At 34.6% G+C, this 25833-nt stretch overlaps 2 long non-coding RNA genes and 1 pseudogene across 2 annotated transcripts in view; 1 reads left to right on the top strand and 2 right to left on the bottom strand.

Moving 5' to 3' along the window:
- Nucleotides 1-18666, bottom strand: part of LOC126928258 (uncharacterized) — a 32242-nt gene extending 13576 nt beyond the window's left edge. Inside the window, exon 1 of the long non-coding RNA XR_007716477.1 lies at nucleotides 18476-18666. This is a non-coding gene — a long non-coding RNA (uncharacterized LOC126928258). The remainder of the gene's footprint in view (nucleotides 1-18475) is intronic.
- LOC126928257 (uncharacterized) lies at nucleotides 8672-10123 on the top strand. The gene is made up of 2 exons (XR_007716476.1): nucleotides 8672-9617; nucleotides 9727-10123. It is a non-coding gene; the product is annotated as an uncharacterized LOC126928257 (long non-coding RNA).
- A 3255-nt stretch (nucleotides 18667-21921) lies between the features above and the next one.
- LOC126928259 (omega-amidase NIT2-like) lies at nucleotides 21922-25833 on the bottom strand (annotated as a pseudogene).

The raw sequence follows: 25833 nt of genomic DNA, 5'->3' as shown, positions 1-25833 counted from the left end.
CTGGGTACGTCTCACCGTTCGGGTCTCTCGAGCTTTCGGTGTCAGTTGTTACCGTTGAAGGAAGAGAAGCTAGTGACGGATATTATCGGATAAATCGTTTATTCTGGAAAAGTTCGAGTAAGTTCGTTCTGTTTGAATAAATCAAGACATAGATCAATTTTTATCGTATCATCGTGATTCGCCATGTCGTACGTTTGGTTTCGGGATACCATATGTTTTTAATTTGGTACTTTTAATTTGACATTTTACGCCTATAATCGTGACAGGAAGATACTTTCAGTGAATTATAAATATTTTAAATTATAAATTATAAATATTTGTTATAAATTACAATCATACTACGGGGAAAAGTGAAACATATGTTTTCTTGTGGAACGATTCATGTGATAGTAAATTATTCGAAGCATAATAATGCAATTATTTCTGTGTTATTGCTTTATCGAAGCATAATAAAGCATTAAACATCTATACGGTAACATTTACGGACGAATATTGGGGTAATATTATCGCGTCGCTTTAATCTGGCATTTAATGCTTTGATTGCGGTCTTTGAAATGGCATCACAGATGCTGGTATAATATCACACGAAAAAGGAAGGACCACCAAGTGCACCAGTGCGTTGCAGCCATCGGGGGTGGCTTTGACGCCGGTGCCGAGGAGAGGCGCAGAACGTGTTCGATCGACCCGCGAACGCAGCCCGTGCTCGTACTGCGACAGAGTTCGTTTCAGTTAGTCTCAGTCGCTGTTTGCCCGTCGACAGCGTATAGTCGCGCCGGCCAACGATTATTTTTTTCTTTTTTTGTTTCTCGATAATTCTCTCGCAACGTTCTATACGTACACGTTCTATACGTACACCATCAGTTTATCGCGTGATCATTGTTCCCGCTTCCCCTACCTTTTGTCACGTCCTTCAAAGAAGATTTCCCTTCAGTTTTTTGTTGTTTGGGGAAAATTCATCGCTCGGACACATGGATTTATCGACACGACGGTTTATCGAGGCATCAGCGTGATGTACTTTTCAAGTTTCATATTTTCTCTATGATACTTTCTAAGGAGAATTTAGAATTCGAAAGATATCAATTTCCAGGAAATATAGGTCTTTATGAGACCATCGATAGGTTTGAATTTAATTAACTCTCTTATAATTGGTATTTCAATTTTTTAATTCCTTAAATTTAGCTTTCTTTAGACGATATAACGCGGGCATTTTATGATATATCCAATATATTCGTATATATTTTACTTTATACATTCGATAAATTTCCTTGGTTGGCCGGCCTGCAACCCACATACGGCACTTAATAAAAATTTGTTTCGTTAGAGGTCGGTGTTTGTTCATCTTCGTCATAAAAATGTCATGACGTCATATCATATCACAAGGGTTCTTCTGAAAGCTAGATATTCGATAACAAGATTAATGGTCTTCGGTAGCTTGCAATGTCAAGCTTTGAACTGGCGGGATCGCCTTGCTGTCAAATCGCCATTCAGCAGCGACCATATTCTTTAACTACGTTCAAGACGTATATCACGCTACAGGAACCATCAAAGGAGGATAATTGCAAGTTAGTTGCCCCTTAGAAACGAGACAGTTGGTTGTTACTTGTTATCCGTAGTTGGTAGTTGTTCTCCTTAGTCGCCACATATTATAAAGACGACATTCATAGTCACCAGTTGCCTTCGCTAATAGTTTCTTGTTGTCTGTAGTTAGTTCTCGTCATCGCTATGTATTCCATCAACCACGTAAAATTTAACATATAGGATTTTATTCTTTTTTATTCTTTCTGTAGGAAGATTCTTTAAGTAATATGAATTTAAGTAACTATTTTATGATACAATAAAGTGGAAAAACGATTATTTTACGTAACGTAATGTTTTAAAGAACATTGAATTTAAAGGATTCAGATAGATATCTTAAACGTAATTAAACCCTCCATATCGTAACAAATTAAAAGAAATTGCGCAAGAAAGTACAAATACATTTAATGCATAAAACATATATTTAAAATCCAAATGTAGGCGTTGACGCGTGCGTGCTACATGTTCGAAACGTTCGTTACATCCGCGATAAAATTTGTAACGACGAAGAAGCTTAACATATGGTGTGCTTCAAGACGATAGTAAAAAGTGTTGGCGGATTTTTCGAAATTTCTTCCATTCTTAATAAAAATATATTGTATAAATATAGTAAGATTTTTCAAATTTAAATAGTTATAATGATTTGAAACTTTACAATCGTACGGTTCTGTTTTATCCTTTGAATATACCTGTCATTTTCATATCTCCTTTTAACTAAACTAAATATTTGGAAATCCTATAATTTGTACACTTCTATTTGTGAATAAGATCGATGAAATTAACGCGTAACTATGCTTTCAATAATGGCTTCGATGTATTGCTCACCATTATGGCGGATTAACGTCTCTAAGTGATCGACCTTAATCACTAAATGGCAGCCGCGATTCAGTGGTAGAGCCTTACACATGACGGACATTGCAAGCGCTTGTAAGACGTCTATCGTGAAACGTTTCCAATAGCATCGATTACGACGACGGTGAAATCCGAATAGAAATATATATCGCGTATCGCTTCAGTCTGACATGTCTTAAAATAGAATCACAATTTTTCGTTCTTAAATAAAAAAAAAAAAAAAAAATAAGAAAAAAGAAAAAAAAGTCTATAAAAATTATATGCAAATAAAATAGATAAATGGATAAATGGTTGTACAAATTTATAAAACAGATATTACAAATATACGTAAATAAATTATATATTTATAAGTTGTTTGTTTAAATATCTGTTTGTTTAAATAAATAAAAGGGATATTTACGACTTACAATGAACGTAGTCCTGTTTTTAGTTTTAAACAAAGCAAAAACGGATAACAACTTTTTAAAATGTAAAACTCAACGCAACAGTGGTTTGTTTTAATTAATCAATAACGTTCAAAGTTAATTAATTTAGAGTGGTTTGTACATTTTGTATGCTCGCCGTATTTTAACGTTTGATGTGTAACGTTTGATGTAGTACTTGATGCCCGAAAAATCGAAAAATAATTAAATTTGATCGTTTCGTCGAATTTACAAGTGTGTATATTCGTGTGAAATCCTATGTGCTTGTGTATGCTGATGTGAAAGGCGGTAATATATTTTTCTTTTTTCGATTATTGTTGTCAACTTTTGTGTGGAATAAATCAATTCCGTGAATAGAAGTGCAATCAATACAGCTTACTATGAAATGATAGCACAACAACAGTACATATCGCCATTGACGTCAGCTTCACAAAATTTCTCGAGTATCGAGGTCGTCCATTTGGGTTAAGAATTTATTTCCAAAATGCCACAAGCACGAATATCTTATGGAAATCCACTGTATTTCCACTGTAATTTTTAATAATCAGATTCCATATTGTATGCTACGATTCGAGGAAAATCCGCAGCTAATTATTATCTTTGCTGCCTTTAAATACCATAAATAGTCGTCCGTAAATTTTAAAAGATTTTCTGTGCCATACTTATATTGTGTATTTTAGTCTTAAGGTGCGGGTCGTGTTCAATTAATCGAAAGTGATGAAACTGTAATGGGTCACGATAGTCAAATATTAAAAATGGTCTCGTTGGCTACATTTAAAATCTTTACGAGATATATATGCATAGTACGTTGCTACTAGCAACGGGTAGCGATGAGCAATAGAGAACAGTACCTTCCTTATCTCGTCGTGATTATGTACATACCAGTAATGCACAGTACTCGTACTGAATATCTTACAACATCTACATAGATTTTCAGATTTGTTTCGAATATTACCAGCATAACCATGATAGTAGAATTCTGTTACAGTATTAATTCTATAGTGCCGTTATGCATAATACAGCCCTAAAATGTTTCTACAAATATACGAATATTTTCGTCAGCTACTATATTCCAACCATGGCTTATTATGAAAGGAAATATATAACGAAATTACTTGTTTTTTTAGACTAAATTAGTTTAATTTGAATAATTTTAGTAATTGTGTAGGATCGAACAACAACTTATCATTAGCTTCACTCGAGACTTGATTGCACGTAGCAACGTAATTGCGTTGGAACTGAGGGTAGAAAACAATGTCAACCGTTAGACGCGTCTGTCTGGCGAATGTGTAACGCGTGAATAATAGATGGCGGCAATCACGTGAACCCTACTTATAGCTGTTTCGGCTTATATCGTAGCATTCAACCTAGGGTAAAACGATAGGGATCATTAGAAGTTGAAAGGCCGGCTGATCAGCCTCATTTTGTTCCATTTTTTAATCAAGCGATGAATCGACAAATTGTACAGATTTCGATGGTTATCACAGTTCTCTGGGAATTTTCAAGCGCGGTTCGTCGAATTTAGTCGGATTGGCTACAGACTCTTTTACGAGCAGCTTGAAACTCGATCTAGTTTCGAGAAAATGAAAAATTCGTTTTATCTCTTTGCTTCCCTGTTCCTTCCTTCCTCTTTTTTTTTGCTTTTTACATTGCGTTAAGACCGGCTAAATAATATTGATTGCCATGGACGTTGGCTGGTTCAAAATCACTGACATCGACGATAACAAAAGTAAGTTTGATGATCATTTATCTGAGCCGGTGTTATTCGACTTGAGCTCTGCACATTTGTTAATATTATTCTAGTAGGGATGAGATACTACAAATTTTAAATAACTTCGATTAAAATTATATTATAAAAATTATATTACATTAACGTTTAGAAGTCAATAAAGTGGAAAGAATTACGCGAGATAATGTAAATATAAATTACATTACAAGGAAACAATACGGCTAGGTAATTTGAAACATTCTGGCTAAAATTGCATTCTTTCAAAGTTAGGACGTACAGTATTTACAAAGCAGATTAAGTATCAAATGGGGTACTTAAGAAAATTCATGTTATCATTCTTTAGTAAACATTTTCAGGTTATAGCCTTCTGCAAAAGCTGCTTTTCGTTACGTTAACGTATTCATTATTAATATTAATCATATTGTTCTTATCTCCTAGGGGCATAACAATCCATTTTTATATTGTGTTAAAGCTAAATTTCTATTATATTTTCGCAAAATTTTCTTTCGTTTTATAGAGAAATGATAGATACACAGCATTTTTTGTTTTATGTTATTTTATATTAAATTGGAGAAAGGTGGATCGCACATAATTGAATAAAATAATATAATGCAAAAAATATCGTACATCTATCATTTCTTTATAAACCGAAAGAAACTTTTGGAACAACCTAATATTTCTCTCCAACGACACTTCTACGATGTTAAAATATTTGATAAAAATATTTGATAAAAATATTAAGAAATTCTAATATTGATTTAAACGTATCGATTTATTTACTTTTCGCTGCCAGAAATTGTTAATTATGATTTCCACTTGAAAGCGTATTTCATATTATGAGGATAAATGATCAAATTCATCTCTAATATACACGTTAGAGAGTCATTTATAGCTGCAATCCTGTTTACCGCTCATATTCCTGGAACTCGATAATTCACTAGGCGATTGCTTTAACCGTGCAGAATACATCCATAAATAATTAATCGCCATTAATATTCCATCGACTTTTGAAAATCCCTGATGTGATCTATTTCACGTGATGAGAATACGTGTAAAGTGAGGTTATTGCTTGATTATCTTTAGTCGAATAAATCGAGTGATTCAAATTATAATGCGGAAGAAAGTCAAAACTATGTATATTATTTTTTTCAATTTTTATGTATCATTTGACGGAAGGAAATTTCGTAAGTAAGGTTCACCTTCTTTAATGTCAATGATTTTGACATATGTTATTAAGCTCCAAATTCTAAGCAATCTTCTATATATATATATATATATATATGTAGTATCTTAATGGGTCTTAGAGGAAAGGACAAGTAATGATGTTTTGATTTAATAAATAATGTTCGAAGCAACGAAATGATTACGATGCTGTCGTACGTCTTATTCTCATAGACGGCTTCCGACTTCCCGATTCACACTCTTCCGCTTCTACACTCGCTCGCTCTCGCTTCTCAAGTCACACTCTGCACACCTTTTGCATCCGTCTTCTCCGGCTTCTCAACTAACATTGCCTTTAGCGTCTCTTTGTCTTTTCCCGTCCTATCGGACACGTGTCCCGAAACGCCCGTGGCCAGAGTCACGCAGGCCCTTTCCACGAAACTATCCACTTAAAAAGAACCGACGACACATTGATGTACCCGACGATGCCGCGGCTCTCGCGGCATTGTTTATGGTTCGGCAGATATCTTAGGCCTTTTGTCCACGATACTACATATATAACATACGTATAATAGCCAAAGTTCAACTGCCAAGTATACGCAAAGCTTTTATTTTCAATTTATGCGACACCACTATGTTTCATGAATTTATTTGCTAACGGTATTGAAACAAATAACAAGCAGAGGACGAACTATCCGTGAACTGTTTTGCCAACGAGTACGCTTCCAATATTTTCTGTTTGAGAAAACACACTTGTTGCTGTTGCAACTCCAAATATTTTTACAGCCGACGTTTTTGCCATGAATCATCGGCTAACATATAAAATAGAGAAAAGCCATAGTTGATTGTAATGGAAATTTAGAAAACCTGAAACTCGATATAGAAGGGAAAAATAAAGGAAAGGAAGGGAGAGATAATTGGAAGCTTGGGGCCAGGTTTAATTCACTGAAACCGGGCTGCTTGTGTCATCACGAAACAGAATTGCCAGTACGTCATTTCTGTGCTCCCGTCCTCGTAAAAACGGTTTCACTCGTTAAGAAAAAACGAATAGGCGGTGAAGAGAGAAAAAAGCAGACAGAGAGCGCTTTTAAAAAGCTGACGAAGCGTGCGTTGCCACAACGAGACACACGGTGCTATTTGTCGTTTTAAATTGCGCCGCAACTTGTTTTTCAGATCTTTGCTAGAGACACGTGAAAACACGTTGGAAGTATATTTCTTGTTTTTGTGGAATTTAGCTGGAAAATAAAAAATAACGTAAAACATGTACTTACGACTTACAGAGTAATTGAATGTATACACTATAATAACCAGCGATTTAAGGCTTTAAAAGATCGAAAAAAAAGAAAAGAAAAGAAGAAAGATAATATGTTGTGGCAGTCTAACTCGATCTAAGGAAATAGAGAGGGAGGGGGTTGGGGGGGGGCAAAGCTTGTTAATCTGGAAAGAATACAAGCATCAATTTCAAGCACTTATAGAGAATCAAGCGGGCTTGTTAAGGTCGTAAGTTGGACAATTATCCCGTGTTAGGTTCAATCAGCTTAGTCCTACACAAAATTGATCGAATCATGTGAAAACAAATGTATTCTGATTTTTGTCGCAGATATTTCTGGTCTACGCACTCCAGTGCCCACAAAGCAGTTATTGAAACAGCTGATTTTCGCCTATTCTAGAGCGACAACATCCCCTGATCTTTTACAACCATGAAGGACCTGTACTCGAAAATACTTGCAATTCTCATCTGCTTGCAGGTTATTTTCGTCACTTTCTTCCCGTCAGGGGCTGGTAAGTTGATACTGATTAATTATACCATCGAAATTCTATATAATGGCTACAAAAAATATTTGCATCATTACCCTCATTTCCTAACGAAGCGCGTTTTTTTACCAAGTTTTATATTTCATTTCATAGTATCAAATCTCTGTAGTTACACGAAAGTATTAAATGATAGGAAACTTGATATACACGAATTTAATTAATTAATAAGTTAGTCGATATACAGCCATTATTATTTCATGTGAAATATTACAACGTCAAAAACTTAACGTTCTTGTACGTACAGTATTAATCACAAATTGTAAGAATGTTTACTGATAAGCAAAATAGATAATATGGAAAACGCAGACCTATGGAAAGAGAATTCCTGACATTAGACAGGAATACGCGATTGCACGAAATATTTTATGGTATGTCTGACATGGAGAATATATGCGGCGAAGTACGAAAAATTCATCCTGAGATATGTATACGACCTACGCGGTACGGGACGTGTTATAAATGGTTTTCGCCACTCAGCCGTATTTGAATTTGTGAACACGATCGAACAAATGACGCGACAATTATTAATTGCCGTCTCTGCCTTAGTAACGATTCGCGTTGGAACGAGGTCGAATCGTTCCGATTCCACGCGCGATTAACAAATAATTACAGTGGACATCAATTACTTGGATGACCTTCGTCATTTCAGCTTAAAACGATTAATTTGATCAAACCAACCAATTATTTCAATTAATACAATCTGCACTTTAAATTCGCACGTCTTGTGTATACACACCGGGCCAGAGAAAAGTTTTCATTCGTTCGAGTAGAACCTTCGTAGTCCTTGAGGACGCGTGTCGCTTCTCGTGCACCTAAAGTTTCGCTCAAATTAACCGATTTATTTGAATTCGAGCGAGTGAAAACCTCTTTGTCACCGTGAGTTTGTTACTTAATTGATACTCTTAGATGCCCTTTGCTTTCAATCTCTTACATCCATTCTTAATTAGTCAAGTCGTTTGACTTTTGACAAGTATTTTGAAACCATTTTACTAACACGAACCTACTTTTTTACTTGAGATTATCCGCTATTTTTATTCAAATGTATATGTACGTATATACACTTTTGAATTTTAAACGAACCTTCTATTATACCTATATCCTTTAAGTGCCGTTTTAAGTTTCAAGAGACTTTAACTCGGATAGCTCGACTTGGAGTTCTAACGTATACTGTAAAGCACACTTGCGAAGTAAAACAGCAAACACGATATAAAAACTTTTTGCCCATGTAAGAAATCGAATAACCTATTTCAACGGTGCTTTAATCTCATCGATGAAGCATCGATGCAACGAAGGAGCATCGTGATAGCCGCAATGCGGATCCGTTGAACAAAAATTTCCTGGTACGGTCGTTTTCGTAATGTTATTAACCGTTTTAGTGTCGGATGTTTCAAGACTCCGTATCGGTTTGTGCTGTGCAGCGCGATAGCGCTTCGTTTATTTATTTGCGAGTAGTACCGATCGACGCGATCGCGCTGCCCTTTTTCATCCTGTTTTTTTCATCGAAATATACCGTTCGACGTGCTCGCGCTTCATTTCATCGGTTATACTGGAAGCGTTACAACAAACACTCAAAAGTTTGCGAAATATTTATGCTCTGCGTTTCGTTTGTGTGATAACATTCTATAATGCAGGATTTGGTTTTCCGATTCAAGAGGTAATTTTTTATATTGGTTTTTTTTTTTATTTGGTTTATGATTATTTGAAAAACGAGTAATTACGAGAGGAAACTCTGATATGACTCGCGACGAGCACGCTTGAGCGCGTTGCGAATTAATGATCGTGACCATACATCGTGGCACAATTTACCACGGTACGCGAATAGAGTGATCACGCTGCGTGGCGTTAAAACGGTTAGCGTAACTGCGCGTACGATTGTCGAGTGACAAAGATATTGACGCTGGTAATCGTTTTCAGTGCATTTAGGAGGAAACTGTACTGATTTCGAAGGACGATCTGTCTTACATGGACAGATGTATGTGCCGGGACCTTGGATTTGCATACACTGCATATGTTACAATTCGAAGTCAACATCTTGCGGGCGTCTCCGCTGTTCAATTCCTGCGGTAAGTATATGCTCATTCTAAGAGCAACCAGCTTAACACAACCATGAGAAACTAAAGTACACCGTTAACGCTTGCATGCTGGTCGTTAAAACACATGCTGCGCGAATAGGGTACACAGCGATTCATTTAACTCGCCTTGAATTAGTTTTAGAAAGACAAACATGGACAGGGATAATTTTTGTCACGAGTCGTTTAATTTATTCGTTCATTAGAACGAATTAATTTACACCTGCTGAGATCGCGATTGATGCGACAAATTCGAAATCTTGTTCCATATAAATATTTTTAAACAAGCACGTCGTAAGCTTTGTATATTTTTTAATCGCAACGAAACTGTTCAGAGAAATGCTGAAATTATTAATTATAAAAGGAGATTTCTACGCATCGTTGTAAAAGTGTCAGGGAAAATATTCGTGAAACAGTTACGTTGTTACAAGTTCTACAAGAAGAAATATCGAAAATCACGTTCCACTTATTCAGTTGCACGTGTAAAAGGTATCTTGCGTTCGCGCAAAAAATCTCTGAAGGATACATGCTTTATAATAATTGGAGTGTCGAAGTTGTTACACGGATCGGCGTACACGTACCTTTTAATGAAACTAGGTTACTCATTCGTTATTCGTTCCTAATTTTCAGCTTCACGATTTTTACGCAATAAAATTTTATACACCTGTTCGGTTTATAAATGATTCAATTCAAATTTAACAGAATTAAAGTTGAAATAATCATTTGTACTTCATTAAAAGGTTCTTTCAGCATCTCGTTTCAATATTTTTATTGGTAATATTTTGTTGATCGTTATATTTAAATGGAGTTTTTCAAAGGAGAGACATTTTAAGGTAGGAAATGGACATACATTTATAATAAGAATTCAGAAGAAAGAATATTTCATACAGAAAGAAATATTCCGTATGTATAAATAACTACGCTATGAATTTTATATGTATCGGATATTCCTTCTGGTTAATGTATCTGATGTTTTTTCACGCGAGATAGCGTATATTTGCATCTATATGTCTCTTCGTTTCTCAGTAGTAAAACTTAGCATTCATGCGGCTGATAAGTAGTTACGCACTGACAACGAGAAACATAAAATGAGTAAGAAGCATGAGACATTCTATAGGAAAAATAAACTTGTTTTTATCTTTCATTGCATATTCGTCAGAATATTGTTAATAAATATTTAAGTTAAGATTTCAGTTGAAATAAATACATAGGATTAGACATTTATTTATATATATATCTATGAACGCATTTGACATAAAATTTTGATAACGACTAAAATTATATATTCTGATATTAAATTAATTTAGTGAGAATAAAAAACTAATTTTTTTAAACAAGATTTTGTATAAAGTTATATTTATTAGGAAAAGTTCGTTCATCCCTTTATAATATGATAGGATTAGACTCATAGCTGTGTAAATCATTTCATGGAATAGTATATGTGTGCGTGTGTGTTCTAAGTTTTTACTATAAAAATGCTAAATGTACTAGGAGACGTTTTTAAAAATTCATACATTTTTCTTCATCAAACATATCAATCGTTATATTGAAAAGTTAATTATCTATTATTTGTTTCGAGCTGCACATTGATTGAGACATTCCTGTTGGTTATAATTGCGAATTTAACGCAACGAAGTTGTTTGAATCCCTTGCGAGCATGTAAATATATCGTCGAATTAATAGGTCAATTACTTGAGGTTGGAATTGAAAGAAAGAGAAAGGTGGAGGAGAAGTCTTGCGTTTGAATGCGGGACACTTTTAAAGCCCACAGTTCGCTGAAATTGCCAGAGAATTCAATTAAATGGCAAATTAAACCATTGAACTGAATCTGTTTCCAATCGCGAGCTTAGAAGTTCTATCCTTTGAATTTTTATATCAGTCAACTTTCTTTTTGTACGTACGGTAACGAATACAATTCATGAATTAATGAAGTATGTAATTGGATGAAAGTTCTTCTTCCTGGATTCAGTTTAGACTAAGAAAAATTATATAATAACGAAATTATCAACTTAAAATTGATAGAGTGTATAGTTTTTTTTCTTTTTTTTTTTTTTTGCGTGAGGAGGGGAAAATGCTGTTACGCATACCCAGTGATCCGCATCACTGGGTTATGTGGGACTCGGGCGGATGTTGTTGCCATACCCACTAAAAACCCCTCCTCCTTTTTCCTTTGCTTTGAGGACAGACAACCCCGGTAAAACCTGTCGGCAGTCATCAGGGTTGTCCTTTCATGCCCCGTTGTATCTTCTTCGTCGGGCAGCTATTCTGTATATTCAGTATTGCTCTCGTCATCTTCTCAGCTAGTTCAGAATACTGGGCTGATCTCCTTCTGTGGTTCTTTGTTGTCTTGTATCTCTGCCTTCACTGCTCCGCGTAGTTGTTGTTGCTCTCGTTCTCCTCCTTGCCTCCTTCAAGGCCTTCGCTGTCACCCTCCTGTGAGACATGACGGTCTTGCGAAATTGCCTGAATTTATCCCAGCTCTCGTTCTTGGCGGTCACCGTGGCGATCAGATTGTCCACGTCTATCTTCTCGCCAAGAGCGTTCTCCAGCTCAATCCTTCTGTCCGTTCACCTCGGGCACGTGAAGAGGGCGTGCTCTGCATCGTCGTTAGGGTCTCCACAGTCGAGACAGTTGCTGTCGCTGCTCTTGCCAATCCTCTTTCTATAGACAACGAAACTCCTGTAGAGGTGGCCGTGTGTGCGTTATATATTTATTGGACGTGCGTGATAGCTGTGGTAGTTGGGCCTGGTCCGCTGTAATTGTCACTGGGGGCTGTAGATGTCGCTGCCGTCGTCCGACACTAGTTAGTGTCGAGTGCCGCCACACTCCCATGCCCGGTTAACAGCTGCATGCTGTGATGATCGATGTCCATCTTCTTTTTGGTAAATAGCAGCGCACTCGGTATTAATTTCCTTGCGCCTCCAGTTCCCCCTTCAGCTCGTTGCCGTCATCCGCGCCGATCTTGGTCTTATGGATCTTGTTCCACTCGTAAGTCTCTCCGAGCATCTTTATCTTTATGTAGATCGGGAGATTTCCGGTCAACACGCAAAGTGCCGCGTGGGAGACGGTACGATATGCCGTCGTTGTTATGCACAGGGCCGTTCGTTGTGCCCGTTTCAGCTTCTTCCTGTTCTTATCGGTATTCGCTAAGCTAATTCTTCTTTCTGAACCCATACTGCCTCCGATGGAACGGGTCCGTTCCGATGCATCTCTCGATGATCTTCTTAAAGCATTTTTCCCAGATCTTGCTCATGGCTGGGAGTATGCTTATCGGCCGGTACGCGTTAGGGAGACTGGGATCCTTTCCCGGCTTCCTTAGCAGTATTACTCTGGCCGTCTTCCAGCAGTCTGGTTCCAGCTTGCTTCCAGCTCCTGCTTCCAGCAGTCCAGGAGTCTTCCATCGACTCCTGCAGCCTTCTTGGTGTTCATTCTTCCGGCGGCATCGACGACATCGCCTTCGCCGATGACGACGCTGAAGCTGATGTCTCCTTCTTCTTCGGTCTCTGCCTCTTCGCGGCCCTCGTAATGGGAGGGTCCGTGTCCCATGGTGAATAGCCTCTGTAGGACTGCTTCCACCATGTCGATCGGCATGTCGTTGGTTGGTTTCTTGCTTTTGCATCTCTTCATGACTGTGCGATAGGGTTTGCCTTCTTGCTTTCCTGTATGGATGGAAACGCGTTCGAAAAGTAGAACGGAGTAATTAGCGATGCACGATCCCAGGCTGGTGAATATTTTTCCATCGGGAAAAGTCAGGTCGAGCGATACAAGATTTATATGCTCGTTATTTCAACGTCTGTTACGCGATAGAAAATGAACATAAATGAATAATAAATGTATTACAGCCATAAAGATTGCTTGATGTACGCCACCGTTTTTCCCCTATTTCTCCGATACAATTTTCCTTTTTTTTTCTTTGCCAAACACTTTACTAATCGGTACGTATTCGAATTATCCTCAATTATTCTCGGTTGTTTCCGTTTCCTTTGGATTTACATAAGTACTCGTTTGATGTACGTGCAGAGTGAGATAATAACTATTAACAGCTATAAAATAAGAAGCGAAAATACGTTGAAACTCGACTTCTAGATTCGCGAGACTTTGCAGAGCTTCGAAACTCTCGTGTTTCAAACCTAATAAAAAGTTGTAGAGGGAGAATTACATTGCGAGATCTGTTAAGGAAAATCGTATCGTTGTAATAGGATTATTTCAGCGAGGGAAATTCCGTGTTGCGTGTAACGCGTTGCAAAGCCATGAGCTTTCTTTCGGGTTAATATACATAATCGCCTTATCGAACTTTCCATCTAAATCGTTGCGCTCACACGTGAATTTTGCATTTCAATCTTCTTACTTGCAGTCCAGTCCAGTTTAGTGTGACTAAGCTAAATGTTTCAGCCCTTCCAGGTAGAATATGTTTTATAGAGAGACGTACAACTCTATGAAGGGGAGATCAATAAATTGGGTTATCTTTAAATCACTGACAATTATTTCATCGACACGATTTCACCGACAGCGAATCCACCGGCAATGTCTATCAAAGTTTATGTACCGATACACCGAGTGAAATCACCCACAATCATTTCACCAATATTCTCCTTTGTCGATAATTATCATGTTTGCCACTACATGTTATCGTTGATTATATGTCTTTATTTACACATTCGTTTACGCGCATAACGAGATAAACGAAGAAACGAAAATGATATGTTGTCATGATGTATTGTTAAATTACTAATTAACACGAGTTATATATCTACCTACATGAAAGCTTCTAAATATCAATTATAATTCATGAAAGCACACAAGCTATTTTGCTATACACAAATGGAATTATAAGGAAATGTTACGTGCTAATGATTTAACGAAATTTATTCTTCTGTACATTTGACATTTCTGTATTATTACTTGTGTACTTTCTGCTCTTGTTTACGTCATCGGAAGTAAAATTACGTTAAGCGAATCAGCTAATCTATTTGAGCGATTCAATGGCTCGGTCTTCTCTTATGCGACTACCAAGTAGAAGATAAGTTCTTGGTTATATAACATTTTATAACATCCAAATTAACTTTTTTTTTCTTTTTCGTTTTCTTTTTCTTTCTCTTTTTCTTTTTTTTTCCTTTTTCTTTTTCTTTTTCTTCCTTTCTCTTTTTCTTTTTTTTTTCCTTTTTCTTTTTCTTTTTTTCTTTACGTGGGGGAAATCCGCTCGGACACGAAACCACTTCTTAAGTGGCGTGGTAGTGAACATCGAAATTAACTGGGGCACTAATTAGCTGAATTACATTGGTAATTTTCTATAATTTATTACTCGAATATGGTAATTTTTTCTTAAAAAGTTTGCTTTTTCTACAATTATTTTACTACAAAACCCATCAAAAACATGATGTATGTATATATACCCTCAAATATTATCGGTTTATTCTCAAGCTATAGTTCAATTTCGGAAATTGCCAATTAAAATCATAGAAAAAAAAAAAAAAAAAACACAGAAAGTTCGTTAAAATATGCGATTTTCCAATCAAGATATAGAATTTATTCGAGTAATATAGATTACAGTAGCGATGGTGACGGCAACGATGAATGGACTGATTCTTCGTGCGAAAATAAATTGGAAGCGCAGAACGATGCATTGTTTCAGGGAATATCGATTTTCAAGCATGGTTTTAAAGTACGTGTGCGCGTGACTAGGTTTGTTAATTAATGCCGCTCCCAGGTTTTCAATATATAAATGTGACACCTACATATCTTTAAGCTTAAAACAATTGGACTAACAATTTCATTAAATTTAAATGAATATTTATCTTTTTAAACGCAACAATATTTTTAATGACAACTTCACGTGTAAATCAAGTGCATACATATTCGATCGTTCTTGAAAACCTGATTCTCTGCGAAGAGAAAAAATCCTTGAATAAAGATTTGATCTACGTTTTATATGCTACGTTTTACATCCACCTCTTTTCAGATATACCTCTCTATTTAAAATCATAGATCGTCACACTCTATAGGTATTTCCTTGAAAAGGTTAAAGTCGTTCTGTATAAAAGCTAATTCAAAGGGGAAGGAAATTCTGCGAAAAATTCTTTCAGATTTCCCTATGTTTGAGCTCGAATCAAAGCAATCCTGTATAATAGGATAGGATGATAGGATGATTCTGTATTATTCCTTGTGTACTTTCTGTTCCTGTTATTTACAATAGGATGATTATGCGTTTAACTTCTCATAGAATCTCTCTGATTCCGTATGATATCGTCAGTGTTTTTGAAATATGTTATTGATGTCGTAACGTCAACCGTTTCCAGTGCAAATTCAATTTCGAATCGCAATTTCCATGTTTGCGTGGCAAAAGCGTAAAATCGATAACGCACGCAAACATGTCTTCTTTGCTAATGGCGTACTATAAATATAAATATTTGAATAAATATTGCGAATTTCATATTGCTAAAAGATTTATACTATTTGTTCGTAAATAATCGTCGGATCTATATTTAAGTGGAAACTGCTGCATTAGATCTCTTTTCTTACTTAAAATTATTTGGATTGGTAACTTGGATGTAACATGTAATTTATTCTTCTTTTATAAATAGTGTACAGAAGATACCAATTCAGAGAAATGGAAGGAAAGTCTAAAAGCAAAGAAAATCTACAGGAAGATAAAACGTTCGAGCCTTGCCAGGCTATATAAGATGCTAAGTAATCTTCCTAGTCCTGCAGTTCTTTCTATTTCGATCAATAATTATTGGTATATGTTAGGAATGCAATTAGAATTTTTGTCCTCAAGCAAAGTATAATTTCAATTTTGTATGTAAACCAAAATATTAAATATCAAATAACCATCAAATAAAATTATATTGTATGGACTACTGTTTCTTTAAATATTTGAATATTTGGTAAATATTGTTTATTTAAATATTTTAAATTGCATGGAAAAAAAATGATGCAAATAAATCATAGGGCATTTTAACTAAAGAGACCAATATCTATTTAACTGTGATTAAATCGTCACCGTTTAACGCTCTATCTCTTTTATTAACTGTGCCTTGTTAAACTACAGAAGATTACAGAGGATGCGTTTTTTTGATAAACAAACGTTCTGACAAATACGGCAGCAAAATCAGATATATAGATTCTTACAACAGCAGTTATATTCTATGAATTCCGTTTTTCAGAAGCTTTATTTGTGAAACGACAATTCGCCAGAGTACGGATTCACTGTAGTTATAGCTGTAGGATCTCTATCTAGTTGACAGATCTGCTTTACGTAAAGAATTCCTGTCTCTTGTTCTACCTTATCGCGATTCTTTCCTCACCTTATACGCTTTGTCGAGGAAAGTAATATCGCTACATATCTCGGCTCCGGTTACAATAATTAGTTTCCGCCTAAACTGTTAGAACCACGTAGCACGCACTCTACTCTCGTTTTTTAAACATTCAGGCCATCTGATCGCATGCGACGAGTTTTATGTTAATCCCGACCAATTACAATATCTTTCTCTCGTTTACAAGGGACGACGAGACTGGCAGTTGCGTGCTTTCCAAAGCAAAAGCCGCGATATCTGCATGATAACCTAACGTCAACCGATTTTGTTGTACTATTCTTAAGTGGACTTCGTTTGTACCACTTTCGTAACAAAAATAGAATATCTAGAACACAGCATTCCGTTATGCGATATTGTCAATTTCTAACATCTGAAACATCAGAGATAATTTTTTCCCTACAGTTGTAAATTTGTGTGAAAAATTACGAACGTAAAGGTGTTTGGCGCATGTACAGTTCCCCCCTCCCCCTCCCCCCTCCAACCTTCATTTGCGTAGACATGCTAGAAAGATCCACTTTTCGACGGTGAAACCGTTAGTATTAGTATTAGTGTTATAATATATTTGACTAATGGTTCTCAAATACTAGTTTTGCTAAAGCAATGGTGGAATTGGAGCAATTCCTTCTTCTTTCATTCTTTGAATAACCTGAATTTTCAAATAGTCTAGTGACGATTGATCCGTACAATTAATCGATTTCTTTTTATTACAGAAGTGCAAGAAGTTCCGGTATGAACGCAGATGTTGCAACATCGAATGCCTAAACCCCACAGAAGATCCGATCGAATTTAATGTCACTACCGTCGATGACTCACCCAGAAATGGTTCACTTCAGAACCATAGTCCCATATCTGGAAGCGTCAATCACTATGTGTCACATAGTCATATGTGGACGCTGAGCTTATTGATGGTAATTGTAATATTTTAATTTTTTTTATTCTATATTTTGAAATACTTTGAAATTACTTACTTGCGAATTACTTTGAAAAGTAATTCGCAACGTAATATAAAATAATACTACTGATTTGTGTCTCTTTCAGAATTTTTCTTAATCTCTTGTTTTTTTCCAGTGCAATCCCTTTTATCGGAAGTTACTTGATTGCTTTATTTCCTATTAGGTGGTGACCTGCTGCTTTCTTGGGGTTTAGGCGACTGATTGCTTCTATGATCTCTGCACAAGTGAAGGGTTCAATAGGAGGGGACATTTATGTTACTATCACGGGGGAATGATCAGAGGAGAGATCAGCCGAGGAATCCAGCTATGAATCTATTGCCCAGGGTGTCCAGGAAGTTGTCAAAGTTGTTAATTGTTATCTGTGTTAGCGTAGTGAATAAACACATTGATGTTCGGTGTTTCAATTATCAGAATTATAATCGATGTTAAATGTATAGAGTGTGAAAAAATTATTTGTTATAGCTGTGGAAGATGGAGATCTGTTAGAGAAAATGGATCATGAAATTGATCTTGAGTATAATTTTCAGACAAAATTTTTTATTGCATCATAAAGTACTCATCACGAGAAACGAAAGTTTCAGAAAACCCATTTTTTTTTTCTTTTTTTTTTTTTTGGTTCTATGTATCCAAGGTCGAGAATAAACTATGTGCACGTTTCTTGTATTCGTTTCTTGTATTTTTATGAGGAATTCAGTCTTTTTACGCCACAAGAGTCTCAACGTTTTCGTTTTCACGCCTACGTTACGCTCGTTAAACACGTTCCAACAAGACCATGAATAAGGGTAACAGCTTTAATGTTTTCACATGTGTTAATTTATTATTTTAGACCTTAAATATTTTATTTATAAAATCTTTATTTAAACAAGTTACCATTGTCGCTACAATAAATCAATGAATGAAATCAGTTTAAATTTAAAATATCATTTCATAATTTCTCGTCACTTGTATCTAAAAACAACAAAAAAACGGTGTACCCACATCGTGCGTAGACGGGAAATTAAAACAGTGGAGCTTAATTGAAACACTGATCATATTCCGCGATTGTAAAACAATAATAGAAAATCGTGTTTCTTTCGAAGGGTATGAAATTGTCAGGAGATTATGCCATAAATGAAATTGGAAACTGGCTGGTCAAAGGTATTAAACTCAATTAAACTGAACTGTGTTATATTGTACAAAGGCTAGAGAACTGCTACCAAATATCTGCTAGTTAAAGGTGTCCCTTATAAATTATAATTATATTTCAAATTCAATCTCCTAATAATAAGTAAATTAATATTTTACCTAAAATCTGTGATATAGATAACAAAAATAAATTCTTTACATTATTCGTTAGTTTGCAATATAATTAGAATATTCTTTATTTTTATTTTCTGGTGTCTTTGTTATTCTTAAAAGATAAACTGCTTATTTACAAATTTAACACTGCATATGCTATTAATAAATCATTTTATATTTAATTTTGCAACCTTCAGTCATTGTTAAAACTTGTTGACAATACTGTCGGTTAATAGAAATTTCTAAAATCCCCTTGTTTCTATTCGATTAAAGGGTATATTGCAGAAACTATGTTAGCTACAGTGTTAGCTACAAATCACCTGTGTCACTCCGTTAAACTTATACACAATAGTATTGTTTCTTGTTTTCATTTAAAATAAAATATGTTATTGTAGGAATGAAGCAGAATGTTCAAATAATTGAAACAACTTTTTGTCCTATAACTAGTGCCTTTCATTTTAAAAATTAAAAAATTTTTAATCAACGATATTTGGAAGTTTCGATCTAAAATGACCAGGAATTGAAACAGAAAATATTTTGATGCCAATAAATACATATTCTTCACACATAAAACAAATATGAAAACAAAAATCGATGTATATGAATGAATTTTGAAATGGGGAGGAATTATATGATTATACCCATTCTCTGTTGCGTTTAATTGTTTCAATTGATGTCTCATGAGAATTTTCATCGAATTTTTTAGAGATCCTGGCTGTAAGGTCTTTTTAAAATTATAAGAACAGATTCAAACTATAACATTTGAAAACTTGTGCTTACAAAACTTACTTGTTTCTCATAATTATTTAAATGAATCTATTCGGCATTTTGAGTGACCGTCCCTTTATGGCTCGGACGGCACCTCTCCTTCCTTTGGGAAATTCCGAATTATCTGTCCTCCCCGAGCTGCAAACCTGATGACTTAGACAGTAGGGAAAAACATCAGGGAAAACCTCTGGCTAGAAAAGTACGATAGACGAACAAAATTTAACGGCTGATGGGGAGTATCAACAACATACAAGGACAATCATCAACAAAGTGTCGTACCGTGCGGGTGAAATACTGGAGTTTCAATAAGATCTTATAACCATCGAGTTCAGAACATCAAACTTTGTTTGCATAAAGCAAGTGTAAACAAAGTGTCAAATTACACTAACACTCGATCTATTAAATCCGTTCCACCTTGAGCGTTAATTCATTCGAGGTTCGTGGTATCGATCGATCGGTCGGACGTGCCCGCTGGCTCTTTAGTTGATGATTTGTAACAGAATCCTTGCATTAACACAGATTCTCAGAACACACAACTTCACCCAGCAGATATCGATTACAGTCAGTTGTCACTAACAATGCTTTTATCAACAATTTCTTTACCTGTTGATCCTCTGGAAGTTTTAACTATATTATATTCTCTAGGAACAGTAAGATTTTAATGATATAACTTTACTAATGAGATCTTAATGTCATAAACGGTATCGAAACTTCTTAATTAATGTCGTTATCGAAGAAGAGACTCGTAATCTTCTCAAACGAAGAGCACTTGATGTTTACAAGTAGAACTCGATATCTTAGTTTCTTAAAATGTGTTTCTGTGTTTACTTTCTAAATGTAAACTTTATTCAAAACGAGCCGTTCATTCGTTACAGGCCGTTAATAAAATTGCACTTTGCACAAAGGAATTGCCGTTAATAATTTAAGATTCTCTGCTCGTCGTACAGGGTATATATCGTAATTATTCACGACGATCGTAACGTTTAAGTCCAATTCGAGCTTAAAATCCCACGTGAGCTATACTACCACAATAGCCTGAATTTCTATTTGTTCGTTTACTGCCTGTTCGTACTCGGAGCATCCGTTGTAAATTACAGCAAAATCTTCTAATGTGTTCCAGAATATGTCTTCATGGAATTTTAATAATTTATTAAATCTATAGATAACAAATGTAAAACTTACTAATTTATAATTAATATAAAATAAGAGAGCACGAAACTTCCTATTTTATGGACATATTAAATATTTGTAAAAAATTCTGTATCATTAGTATCACTTTAATTACTTTAAAGGATATAATCCCATAAAGCCGTGACCCCTGAAAGAATCGATGTTCACGCGTGACAAATTGGCGTCGTATGAAAGTTCCGGTATGAACGTTACTAGAGCTGATACCAGCTAGGGGCACAGGTATATGTTCTGGGTTCATTATATATTTATAAAGGGCTGCCGACTCAACGAGTGGTCCGGGTAAATTTAAATTGTAAATAGACAGAGATTTCAAGTAAAAGCCTGGATAAGAGCGGATATGGTATGAGAGTCTGTGGTGGAAAGAGGAACAGGCTGCTTTTATTTGTAAAGTTTGAATTTCCTCGATATCGAAGGTGTTTAAGCCGCAAGTGTGTTTCATGTTAATCGTTCGTGTTAATTCATTCGAGACCGAGATTTTATTGTAATACGATTCCTGGGTGTCAGTACGATCTGAATGTTTTGTTAGAATGATACTGTGCTTTTCTCTCTCTGGAATATCTTTTCATATTTTAATTTTAAGTCGATGACAATCTTAAATTTTATGCCTCATGTTTTTAAAATATAAAATTATATACTATGTTATACTATAATATATTATGTACAGTTATATATATTATGCCTACTGATTGATATGAATTTCTTTCGGTCTCGAATGCGTTAAAACGGAGCGCAAAGAAGTCGAAATTACTTATTGTAATTGGTAAAACATCGTGAAAGGCAGACAGATACAAGAAAGAAGTTAAACTATAAATTATATTTGCGACATTGTTATGTTTTTGCTTTCTTTAAGCCTTTCATCAAGACAGCCGATCTATAAATATTAATCGACCAATTTCTCTAAGCTTGTAACTTCAAATTAATGTTTATATATATAAAGAGTTACGTATTAATCTATCTAAATATTTAAAAAGATGTTTAATGTTATAAATGATGGATATTAAAGATGTTCAAAAGAACGTAGTCTTCGCGTGTTCTTTATCATATCCCTGATCAAAGACATTCCAATATTATTACAATATCCAATTACATATTGATACACAAGATATACAGATTATTATTTATAACATTTTGGTTTTCTTAATTGAGTTATTCATTTAGTACAAATGATAAGTAATTAGTAATAAGTCATAAAAAAAAAAAAAAAAAAAAAAACGGTATTGTAGTAGAAATATTATAAGAAAACATTTTCTGTTTCAGTGTAGAGTTACTCCTTTTTATAGACAGTGTCGTACAAATCCGTACGTCTTTGAGAAAATGTAGGTATCTGAGCCCTTACTTCCTCAACAACTTTCAAATCTGAGAGAAAAGAAAAACATACGAAGTAATAAGTAATGCTTGCTAATAAATTCAACAAATACAGAGGGAGCCGGCAAAATCGATGAACCAACGAGACTAAAAGTTAATTACATCATGGATTTCTCGCTTTTAATGTTAAGCTGGAAATTACCGATATCGGTGACCACCATATTTTCCTGAGTTTCCAAATCATAAAGGATTTTCCCCCAGGGATTTGTCAACTGTGTATGTCCCCATGCGACATAACTTGCTGAAGGAACACGAGCCGGTGATATACAGGCGACGTATAATTGATTGTCATTCGCTCTGGAACGCTGAAGTAATGACCAGTGCAGTGGTCCAGTGGTCATATTGAATGCCGCCGGATATATCAGCATTTGGCAACCTAACACAGAGAAATGGGAAATACGAGACCACTGAATTTTAGTTAACTTTGTAGCTGCACAGTCCATATTCCATAATTTATGAATATGCGAGAACAGTCCTCTTGTCGTGCTTCTAATTCTTTTATTTATTTCATTTTCAGCGAATATACTGGTTTTTTAAATTAAGCTCCTTTTTATACAGAGTTACAGATTATATTGATTATATTTTATATAGAATATATTTAAGAAAGATAGTTACTTTCATGCTAGTTAAGTATTGTTCGATTAAGCTACTGTACCTTTGTTCCGATAAATGCGTGCCATTTCCTCGAATCTGATATCATAGCAAATGCCAATACCTATTTTGCAGCCCTTCACATCAAACATTGTTAGGGAATTACCAGGACTGAGTGAATCACTCTCTCGGAAAGTAATCTTGTTGGGAATGTCGATGTCGAATAGATGTACCTAATAACATAAAAATATAGTTGCTAACTCTATTGCTGTAACTTTTGTAATTTAACATCAATGTTACGAACTTCTAAACTTTAATTGTTTTTTATTTAATAACTGACAGCGTTTTTATCACTTTCTTTTATTAAAAAGTTTTATCATTTAATAATATTTGAGAAGGAATATTTTTTAAGAAAAAATAAGTTTTTTCCTATGTGAAAAATTTATATTACAAAACAAATATATTGTACAAAAATTTATATATTATATTACGACAAAAATGTATGTTTCTCGTATCAAAACGTATTTTATAAACCTATAACATATTTTTTAAATTATAGAATTGGTTATAGTACACGTATGTACATATGCATATTCCTAAATTATTCCTAGATAGAGTCACTTTCTCCACCCCAATATTTTCAATTTCAAAGCCACATGGAGGTATATTATTTACCTTCCGGTGTTTTGCTATCAAAGTTCCATCGGGACCCCAAATAGTACAGGTATTGTACAATTTATCGCCCTCTATTTCAGGTATCGTACCACCAACTACATAAATGCTGTTTTCCTTAGCTGCCTTCGATAAAGCAACGCTCGTTTCACCGTTTCATCAGGAATACTCTCGGCGTATTTTGGAAACTATTCTGCATTGCAATATTTCAATTAATGAAAAATAACTGTCCTTTGTTCCAACCATAAATTAGGTTGAAATGTTTGTCAATTTTTTATTTTTAAATTATTAAAATAACTAAATTTTATATTTAGATTTACTTAAATATATAATTACTTAGATAATAGTACATATAATAAATTGTTTCTACAGGTTCAAGATGAAAAATGAATATTTAGAAATGTTTAATTACAATCATGCTATTTGGGTCAGTACCAGTGACTTGTTACTTAACGACTTTGCTAGTACTTTTTGAAACATAAAGTTAGATTTTAACTAACTTTAATTTTTAACTATTATAGGTGGAATTATAAATACAAAATAATTGATAATACTAGTTTATAAGTATCTAATTATTAGTATCTTAAAAAATATATTTATACAAAAATCACGATAATCATAAAAATGGGGAAATTCTATATTCTCGAGTCAATTCACAATCTTTATGGAAGTATGAACGTTAAGGTAATTTGTCTACTTTTACTTTTTTCTATATAGTTGTTATACATATAATAAATTATTAGAAAAAGAAACAAATTATTACGTATTCCATATGGTGAATTAAAGCATTCAGGAAGAGCGATAATATCAGCATTATGCTCTTTCGCGCTTGAAATGTAGGAAACTGCCCGCTCTACATTTTTGCTTTTTACTTCATTTACTTGAAGTTGTACCAACGCCAAGCGAAATGCTAAAATGTTGGAAAAGTTAAATACACTCGGTTATATATTTCCCATACTTTTTATTTATAAATACTTTATACATAGTGAATACTTACTCGACATCGTTCGCACTACTTGTTTAACGATGTTCGTAAGTATCATAATGTTCTTTGAGGTTATGTATGGTATTACTCGATATCAACATTACGTAAGCAATACGCGGGGATTTTTAATAATTATTGATAAAGTTTAGGACATTAACTTTGATGTAATTGTAAACATTATTACATATTATAATTAAATGTAATTTTCAGTTAAGGGTAAGAAAAGAAATATACTTTTGTAAAAATACACTTTATTATAAAATCTGTATAAATAAAATTGTACAATTTATCTTGAAAGTAAAATGACCGAATACGTTCCTGGAAAATATTACTGCCTACTAAATGATCGAGATCTTGATCTTTCTCGTCGTCTCGTTTTTTACTTGATCTTTCAGACGAGCAATCGTACTTCTTACGTTTCTTTGACTTCTTCAATCTTTTTAATTTATAAGAATCATTACTATTAGAGTTACTTCTTTCTCTCCGTCTCTTCTTTTCAGAATCACTATCGCTGTCATCATTAGATTCGGAGCGCCTTTTTCGTCTTTCTGATTTTTTATCCCCCACTTTATCATACTTGTTCTTATTGTGCATCGTACTTCCGATTTTCTTTCTTTTATTACTACTTTTGTTCTTCACCGTCTTCGGGGTCAGGGGACATTGATCTTTTTCTATCCATCTTTTGCTTGAGTCCCTTGGATTCCTTGTCCTTATATTCCTCATACTTTTTTGTATCTGAAATTAACCCCATAAAATACTGAAATCTAAAACCTCTACATTTATCATATTTTATATAAAGATAGAAGGGACCTTTAAAAAATTGCATGCAACAACACACTTACAGATACTCTTGAATTAGTTTTTCTACATGTCCGATTATGTCTTTATATGTATATGTCAATTCAAATTTATTTTCTTAAATGTCCCTTAATGAAAAACTAACACTTCATATTAACTTTGAACTTTTGAGTTCTTAGAATATTCTGATTTAGTCACTGGCTGTACCATAAATTCATTTACAGATATTATATTTCCACCAAGAGCTAGTTTTATTATGAGCCTTCCTGCATCATCATCGAATCCTTCTATTTGAC

This window comes from Bombus affinis, unplaced genomic scaffold, assembly GCF_024516045.1.
Source record: "Bombus affinis isolate iyBomAffi1 unplaced genomic scaffold, iyBomAffi1.2 ctg00000756.1, whole genome shotgun sequence".
Classification (NCBI taxonomy): Eukaryota; Metazoa; Arthropoda; class Insecta; order Hymenoptera; family Apidae; genus Bombus; species Bombus affinis.
This window is presented reverse-complemented; position numbering and strand designations above follow the sequence as displayed.